Here is a 9,033-nt window from a genome sequence, read left to right on the forward strand (position 1 = left end):
GGGTCTCACTGAGTTGCAAAGGGTCTCAATAAGTAGCTGAGGCTGTTCACGAACCGTGGTCCTCCTGTCTCAGCCTCCCAAATGCTGGGATTACAAGTGTGCGCCACTATGCCCAGCTCATGAATTACTATTAACACCCTTTAAAATAATTAGTTAAGTTTTAGCCAGGCATGATAGTGCATCCCTATAATTCTAGTTACTCAGGAGACTGATGCAGGATAGCTAGCTCAAGGCCAGCCTGGTCAACTTAGCAAGACCCAGTCTCAAAATACATTTTTGAAAAAGGGCTGGGGGAAACCTAACTGGCTGTATGCCTGCTGGTGGGTCTGAGCCGCCACAGTCAAAGGTGGCTTCCAGGGGCCAGGCGATGGGACCGGCCGGAGTCCTGCCTGGCCTGGAGCTGCCCACCTACACAGCTGCATGCACATTGCTGAACAGCCACTACTCTGACCTGGTTGGCTGGGCCACATCTAATCACCCGATACCTCAACGGGAAGTGCACTGGGATCCAGGAGCAACTGGACAAGACCCTTATAGGAGTCCCTATTGCATATGAGAACATCACAGTTGTCAGTGAACTGGGAGATATATAAGGTAATCAAGGATGCATTCATCTTAACATTGAAACCGATTTTGTTATTTTCAGCCCTGTACTGGGGCAGAAGTCTTATGGGTACAGCCACACTGGCTGTTTGGTACACGGGTGTTTTAATGCTTCCATCCCTAAACCTGAGCAGATGTCAGATGAGCAGTGGTAAACCCTGGAGATAAATGTGGGTGGTAAACTAGAATTTGAAGTATTTCATTTAGACTCAGATGCTGCTGGAGGATTCTGCATTCGAGGAAAACTGACATCACTAGTTTACAACCCAAGTGTTCTGATATAGCAGAAACCCGGACTGAGGAAACTTGAAAAAGTTCCAGAGGAAAAAGAAAAAGAAGAAATACCCAGACATGTTTGAAGTGAATGATGGCGCCACAAAACAAACAGTTCTGCCGATGTCGCTCCAAAGGAGAAGACCTGGGGTGCAGTGATAATGCATGTGGCCTCTGTGAGGAAGGGCCCAAGAAAAGGAAGAAGAAGAAAAGGCACCAGGAGTGACTCCAATGGTTACCAAGGTGACCATATTAAAAAAACAAAAAACAAAAAGAAAACAAAACAAAACAAAAAAACTTGCTGAAGAGGCTGAGCTTACCCCAGTTCTGGAAATATCACATAAGAAGAAAAGAAAAAGTAATTTTCTACTCCAGGCATGGTGGTGAACGCTTGTAATCCCAGCATTCGGTAGGCTGAGACCAGAGGATAGGTCTCATCCTCAGCCACTTAACGAGGCCCTTTACAACTCAGTGAAACCCTATTTCAAAAGTAAAGAATAAAAAATTAGAGCTGGGGGTGTCTCTCAGAGGTAGAATGCTCCTGGGTTTCATTCCCAGTACTGTTAAGAAAAAAGAAAAAGTAATTTTCTTTAGCACATATTAAATATGATTTAGTTGTTAAAATTTATGTTTGGTAGATAAGTAAATATTTTAAATGATACAAAATGCTTATTATGTTGTGCCATATGTGGTAGTCCGTGTTTGTAATCCCAGCTACTCAAGAGGTTGAAGCAGGAGGATTGAAAATTTGAGGCCAGTTTCAGTAACTTAGCCAGACACCATCTCAAAATAAAAACACTTGGGGATGTAGCTTAGTGGTAGAGTACCCGTGGGTTTAATGCCCAGTACTAAAAAAACAAAAACAAAAACAGAAAACAAAGCATATGTTTAATGTTTACTGGTAGTTACTGGCAGTTTAGAAAAGAGGGAACAGTTGACTAGGAGTTGAAGAGTATTTGTGTTATAAATCACAAACTGACTATAATTTGGTTACTACCAAATTATTATTATTATTTTAGTCTTTATTTTTTTGATTTTTTATTGGTGCATTGTATTTATACATCATAATGGGGTAAAAAGACTTGTGTAGGCTTAAATGCACGCATCACCCAGCCAGCCCCCACCCATTCTCCATCCCACTCTCTCCCCATCCCACCCTTTCATGCTTGGCTTAGTGGTTGACTATGATATGAATAAGTATATTGTGCGCTTTAAAGAGTTTCCTTCTCCGCCCTCCCATCCCCACAGTTAGGTTGCCTTATTTGCTCCTCTACAGGATCTCCTTTTTCACCTGGAGTTCCTCCTATGACCCATTTCACCTTAGCTTTCATATGTTAGGGAAAGCATCTGATTCCTTACTTTTGTGACTGACTAATCTTGCTTAGCATAATGTCCTCAAGATCCATCCATTTCCTTGTAAATGCTGCAATTGTGTGTTTTTTAAATGCCTGAATAAAATTCCATTGTGTACATATCCCATAGTTTTGTTATCCATTCATCTGTTGATGGACATCTTGGTTGGTTCCATACTTTGGTTATGGTGAATTGTGCAGCTATGAACATAGATACACATACATTAGTTTGGTAGTTTGGCTTCCTATCTTTTGGGTAGATATCAAGAAGTAGTATTATTGGATTGAATGGTAAATTTGTTCCCATTCTTCTGAGGCTTCTCCATACTGTTTTCCAAAGTGGTTGCACTAATTTGCAATCCCACCAATAATGTTTTAGAGTTCTCACTTCTCCAAATCCTCACCAGCATTTGTTGTTGTTTGTGTTTTGAATGGTTACCATTCTAGTTGCGGTAAGGTGAAATTTCAGGGTAGTCTTGATTTGCATCTCTCTGATTGCCAATGATGTTGAGCATTTTTTTCATGCATTTATTTGCCATTTGAATTTCTTCTTTCATGAAGTGTCTATTTAGTTTACTTGTCCATTTTTTGATTGGATGATTTGTTTTTTTAGTGTTGAGTTTCTTGAGTTCTCTGTGTATTCTAGGTATTAGTCCTCTATCAGAGGAGTAGTTGGTGAAAATCTTCTCCCATTCTGTTGGCTCTCGATTGAGGTTCTTGACAGTTTCCTTTGCTGAACAGAAGCTCTTCAGTTTCATGTAATCCCACGTATTGATTCGCTATTTGGTTTGTTGTGCCTTTGGGGTCTTGTTGAGAAAGTTTTTATCTGTGCCTGTGTGTTGCAGTGTTGGACCTATGCCTCTTTAAGGAGCCTCAAGGTTTCTGGTCTAATTTCCAAGTCTTTTATCCATCTTGAATTGACTCTTGTGCAGAATGAGAAAGTGGGATTAATTTCCAATTTTCTGCATATGGTTAACTAGCTCTGCCAACACCATTTGTTGAACAGGGTATCTTTTTTCCAGTGTATGTTTTTGGCCCCTTTGTCAAAAATCAATTGGCTGTGTGTGGACTTGTTTCTGGGTCTTCTATTCTGCTCCCTTGGTCTATATATCTATTTTTGTGCCAGTACCATGCTGTTTTTATTACAATGGCTTTGTAGTATAGTTTAAAGTCAGGTATTGTAATTCCTCCTGCATGTTTTTTGTTGCTGAGAACTACTTTGGCTATTCTGGGCTTTTTGTTATTCCAAATGAATTTAAGGACTGATTTTTCTATGTTTGTGAGGAATGATCTTGGTAATTTAATGGGCATTGAATCAGTAGATCACTTTTGGAAGGATGGCCATTTTAATGATATTTATTCTGCCTATTCATGAGCATGGCAGATTTTCCATCTTCCAAGATCTTCTTCAATTTCTTTTTTCAGTGTTTTATAATTTTCTTTGTAGAGATCTTTTACCTCCTTGGTTAAGTTTATTCCTAAGTATTTTATTTTTTTGTGGGAGATCCTGAGTGGAAGTGTTTTCTGAATTTCTTTTTTCAGTGGATTTGTGGTTGGTGTATAGAAAAGCTTCTAATTTTTCAAGATTGATTTTGTATCCAAATACTTTTCTGAATTTGTTGATCAGTTCTATACGTCTTTTGGTTGAGTTTGTTGGGTCTTCTAGGCATAGTATCATGTCATCTGCAAATAGTGAAAGTTTGAGTTCTTCTTTTCCTATTTGTATTCCTCTGATTTCCTTTTCATGCCTTATTACTCTGGCTAGGGTCTCAAGTACTATATTAAAGAGAAGTGGTGATAATGTACATCCTTGTCTTGTTCCTGTTTTTAGGGGGAATTCTTGAAGTTTTTCCCCATTTAATATGATGTTGGCTGTGGGCTTATTGTAGATTGCCTTTATGATGTTGAGATATGTTCCTTCTATTCTGATTCTCTGCAGTGTTTTTTTTTTAAATCATAAATGGATGTTGGATTTTATCAAATGCTTTTTCAGCGTCTATTGAAATGATCATGTGGTTTTTGTCTTTGGTTCTGTTTATATGATGAATTATATGGATTGATTTTCATATGTTGAACCAGCCTTGCATCCCTGGGATGAACCCTACCTGGTCATGATGTATGATTTTCTTTATGTGTTTTCGAATACATGTTGCTAGTATTTTGTTTAGCAGTTTTGCATCCAAATTCATCAAAGATATAGTCCTGTAGTTCTCCTTCTTTGAACTGTCTTTATTTGGTTTTGGTATTAATGTGATATTGGCTTCATAGAATGTATTTGGGAGAGTTTCTTTTTTCTATTTCACGAAATAGATTGAAGAGTATTGGTATTAGCTCTTCTATAAAGGTTTTATAGAACTTACTTGGGAAACCATCTGGTCCTGGGCTTTTTTTTTTGATGGTAGTCTCTTTATTGCTGTTTCAATCTCTTTGATGGTTATTGGTTGGTTTAGTGTTCTAAAGCAGCTCCTTCTCCTTCTCCTTCTCCTTCTCCTTCTCCTTCTCCTTCTCCTTCTCCTTCTCCTTCTCCTTCTCCTTCTCCTTCTCCCAGACCTATTTTATATTGTGTTTGGAAACAGGGTCTCACTAAGTTGCTGAGGCTGGCTTTGAACCTGTGCGATCTCTCTGTCTCAGCCTTCCAAGTGCGGGGATTACAAGCGTCCACCACCACTCCTGGCTCTTCTTGACTCAGTTTAGGAAGGTTGTATTTATCTAGAAAGTTGTCAGTTTCCTCCAGATTTCCATTTTGTTGGAGTATCATTTTTCAAAGTAGTTTCTGATAATCCTCTGGATTTCTACACTGTCAGTAGTAATGTCTTTTTCATCTCTTATCTTTAAAATTTGGGTAGATTCTCTCTTTTTCTTAGATTGGCTAGTGGTTTGTCTATCTTGTTATTTTGAGAAACTAGCTTTTGGTTTTGTTGATTTCTGTATTTTTTCTATTTTCTACTTTGTTAATTTCTGCTCTGATTTTAATAAATAAATAAATAGAGTTCACAAAAGCCTAAAATATTACTTTTGGGCCTTTACAGAAAAAGTATGCTGACCATTTCGTTGGATGAATTCTATACGTTAGCTAGTTTTTGATATAATATTAAGAGTATGACATTGTAGTCAAGAGCACTGAATTTGATGCTCTTTGACTTTGGGGAGAAATTGTTTTATCTTCCTGAACTTATCCCTCAAGAGGGAATATTACTAGGTGAGTTATAAAAACCTCTGTGTGTGTATGTGTGTGTGTGTATGTTTGTATGTTTGTGTGTGTGTGTGTGTGTGTGTGTGTGTGTTGCTGGGGATTGAACCCAGGGGTATCCTGCCTCTGAGATTCACACCCTGGATACACCCCTATATTTTTTATTCTTTATTTTGAAACAGGGTTTCACTAACTTGTGGAGGGCCTCACTAAGTAGCTAGGGTTGTCTCTTAAACCTGAAATCCTCATGTTTCACCTCCCTAAATACTGAGATTACAAATGTGCGCCACCACACCTGGCTTGAAAACCTTTTTAATATTAACATTTTAAAAGGTATTTAAAAGCCTGGAGAACATTAAATGAGACTAGCCAGTCACAGAAAGTGAAAGATCATATGTTTTCTGTCCTGTGCGAAAGCTAGGGAGTAATTGGATACAAGAGGAATTTTAGGTAATGGAGGAGAAACCCCAGTGGGGAGAGAAAGAGATTGTCCAGGGGAGGGAGAGTTAACAAAGGAGGCACTTCTGATGATGTTATGTACGTAGAATACCAGTGACAATCTCAATATCACATACGGGAAGGAGAGAGGGAGTGGGGAGGGGCCGGGGCCAGGAGAAGCTCACCAAGTGCTGTATGCATGAATATCCCTATCATTCTGAACTATATTATTATGTGAGACTACAATGTACCAATAAAAATATACAAATATATGTGTATATATACTTTTAAATATATATATTTAATACTTAATATATATGTATTTGATATTTAATATATATGCATTTAATATGTATTAAATACATATATATGTATTTAAAAGTATACATATAAGTACATGTATTTAGAATAGGTACATGTAAAAGCCAGGCCAGGCGTGGTGGTGCACCCTTGTAATCCCAGTACTTGGGAGGCTGATACAGGAGGAACACAGGTTTGAGGACAGGCTCAGCAAGCAGTAAGACTCTCATCAACCTAGTGAGACCCTGTTTCAAAAATAAAAATAAAATTGGGCTGGGAATATAGCTCAGAGGTAGGATGCCCCTGGGCTTAATCCCCAGTACCACAAAAAAGAAAAAAAGGTATAGGTAGATATTTATAGATGTAAGATCTATTATATATAATACAAATATAGAATAGATATAAAAATAAGCATACAAATGGACCATAAATGGTGGAGATACAGAGACTTTTTCTTAGAGTTTAATAAATATAGGGATCTTCATTATGAATATCTAGTTTGATCCTAAAGATGTGCTAAATAGTGAATTTTGATAATGAGAGCCTATCTTTTATTGTATTAAAGGGGGAAAGTAATAATATGTTACTTGCCCATTCTCAAAACCTAAACAGATATCCCTTAAACATTATTAGAACGTTCTTCCACAAATATATGAAGTCATATATAGTTGATGTCATAGTATGACATTAAAATACTAATTAGCTGGGCGTGGTGGCGCATGCTTGTAATCCCCGCGCTTGGGACTCCTATCAGTGTCTCCTAGATACATATATTATGTGTTTTAGTCATTCTTTTATAATAGTCTTACAATGTTTTCTTCCTCCTTTTTTTTTTTCTGGTATTGGGAATTGAACCCAGGTGTACTGTGCCTCTGAGCTATAGCCTTGTCCATTTTATTTTTTATTTTGAAACACTAAATTGCTAAGGGTGTTGTTAAGTTGCTAAGACTAGACTTGAACCTGGCAATCCACCTGTTTCAGCTTCCCAAGTACTCAGATTATAGGTATGCACCATCACACCTATTGTTTTATAAATTTTCTGTGATATTTTATATAATGATGATTATGAAGAATTGAGCCATCCAGTGAAAAGGAGAATCTTCTTTGGAAGATGTCTTAATTGCAACTATATATTTTTACAGGTCTTTTAATATGCTGTTATCATTTTAACCATTTTCCCTCTTTTAACAGATATTTGTTCCTTTTTATGTGTATTCATGGAAGCATTTATCGGCATGGTGTAATTTTCCTAGGGCTCAATTTTATATAAGAATCTTTTTGTCTATTTTTCATAAGTATCATATCACTTGAGGCCTGTAAATCGGCCTAACAAAATATTTTCTAAATCTGGAGATCAAATGTATTTGATTTTCCTCTAATTCTGTTAATGATCCTATAATCCTCTTGCTGTAGTAGAAAGGTTAAAATCACATGGCCAGCTTAGATTCTACCATGGTTAAAATATTCAGAAGTTCTTTACAAGGGTATAAGCTCCTCCAGTATAATTGAGCATACTATTGCATCAGCGTAGTGAGGCATCCACTCTGTTCACATACACATCTTTTAAACTGCCAGTCTTGGCCAGTCTGTTGGAAAAGAGCACCCTCTAGTGTCCTCATTGGGGTAACAAGTATATTTCAGCATTTCAAAATACCACTCAACCCTATTTGGTTCAATAATCTGAATCCATCCCAAAGGCTCCTCGGATGCTCTTTGATATTGGTGCTAGTATTGATATAGCTACTACTGGTGTTGGCATTGGGTACTTGGGATAGAATGAGTGGATTTAAAATCAATCAGTTCACCCAAATATATCCATTCTTTCAAATAAAGTTTAGTCCATGTAACCCTTTTCTGAATTCCAGGGGTGAATCCGTGGCTTATTGTAGCTACTATACTATATCATATTCACTCTTGGATAGCTGCCTGATCTCATGAATTTTAACCATGATTTTGTCCCATTTGTATTTGAGCCTTTTATAACCAAAGGAACAAAACAGACCTTTTACATAGCAAGTATACTGCAGCAGTAGTTTTCCCTTGTGACCCCATAATTTCTCAGGAAAGAGAAGTGATTATGATTAGGAGTAAAATAGTATAGTAATTGTCTTCTGCCTGCTACACTTAACAAAGACCCAGTCTTTTTGTTAAGTATCATAAGGAACCAATGTGACAAGAATAACCAACACATATATGACTTTACTGATAGCTATAATCTACTGCCATTGAAGTGAGTTATTAATGAGATGTTCCTTGATATAATTTCCCAAATCATCCAGGCTGACTCTTTGGGTAGTTTTCATAACTGAGCATTAGTTTAGTTTTCATACGCTAGAGAAAACGAGTCAGTTGTCTTCTCCCAGCCCAAGACATTGTTTGTTTTCTTGCTCTGAGAAGTTTTTGTGGAAAAAGGTTAATAGCATTCTTCCTTGTGTAATAACTCATTCTTCTTCTCCTTTATTGTTGGCCACTATTTATTTCTGTATCCATTTATTGTCCAACTCAACCTTTAATTTCCTATGCTCTGAGTTGGCCACACCACCTTCATGAGCATTATAATAAAATCATGTGCAGCAATATCTCCCTCTGCTGGCATTGTTATCCTGATTCTATACAACTGAGTCTGGCAAGATGAAATATGTTATCAGCCTTGCAGTTATTCCCTTATATATACATGATTTGGCCCCTTCCTTTTACTGTTTTTAGATCAGTCTCTTAATTTTGTACTTTTGACAATTTGACTATAATATGCTTTGGGAAGGATGTTACTTTTGGTCAAATCTATAAGGATTGTTTTGAACTTCTTAGAACTGGGGATCTGTATCTTTCCCAAGATTTGGAAGGGTTTTAGCAATTATTTCATTGAATAGTTATTCT

General features: G+C 37.2%; 1 pseudogene across 1 annotated transcript; it reads left to right on the forward strand.

The window, feature by feature from the left end:
- The first annotated feature begins 310 nt into the window (after window positions 1–310).
- LOC308270993 (DNA-directed RNA polymerase I subunit RPA43-like) lies at window positions 311–1,035 on the forward strand (annotated as a pseudogene). The gene has a single exon. The product of its transcript is annotated as a DNA-directed RNA polymerase I subunit RPA43-like (transcript).
- Window positions 1,036–9,033: the final 7,998 nt, after the last annotated feature.

The sequence above is a fragment of the Muscardinus avellanarius genome, assembly GCF_963383645.1.
Source record: "Muscardinus avellanarius genome assembly, chromosome: 12".
NCBI lineage: Eukaryota > Metazoa > Chordata > Mammalia > Rodentia > Gliridae > Muscardinus > Muscardinus avellanarius.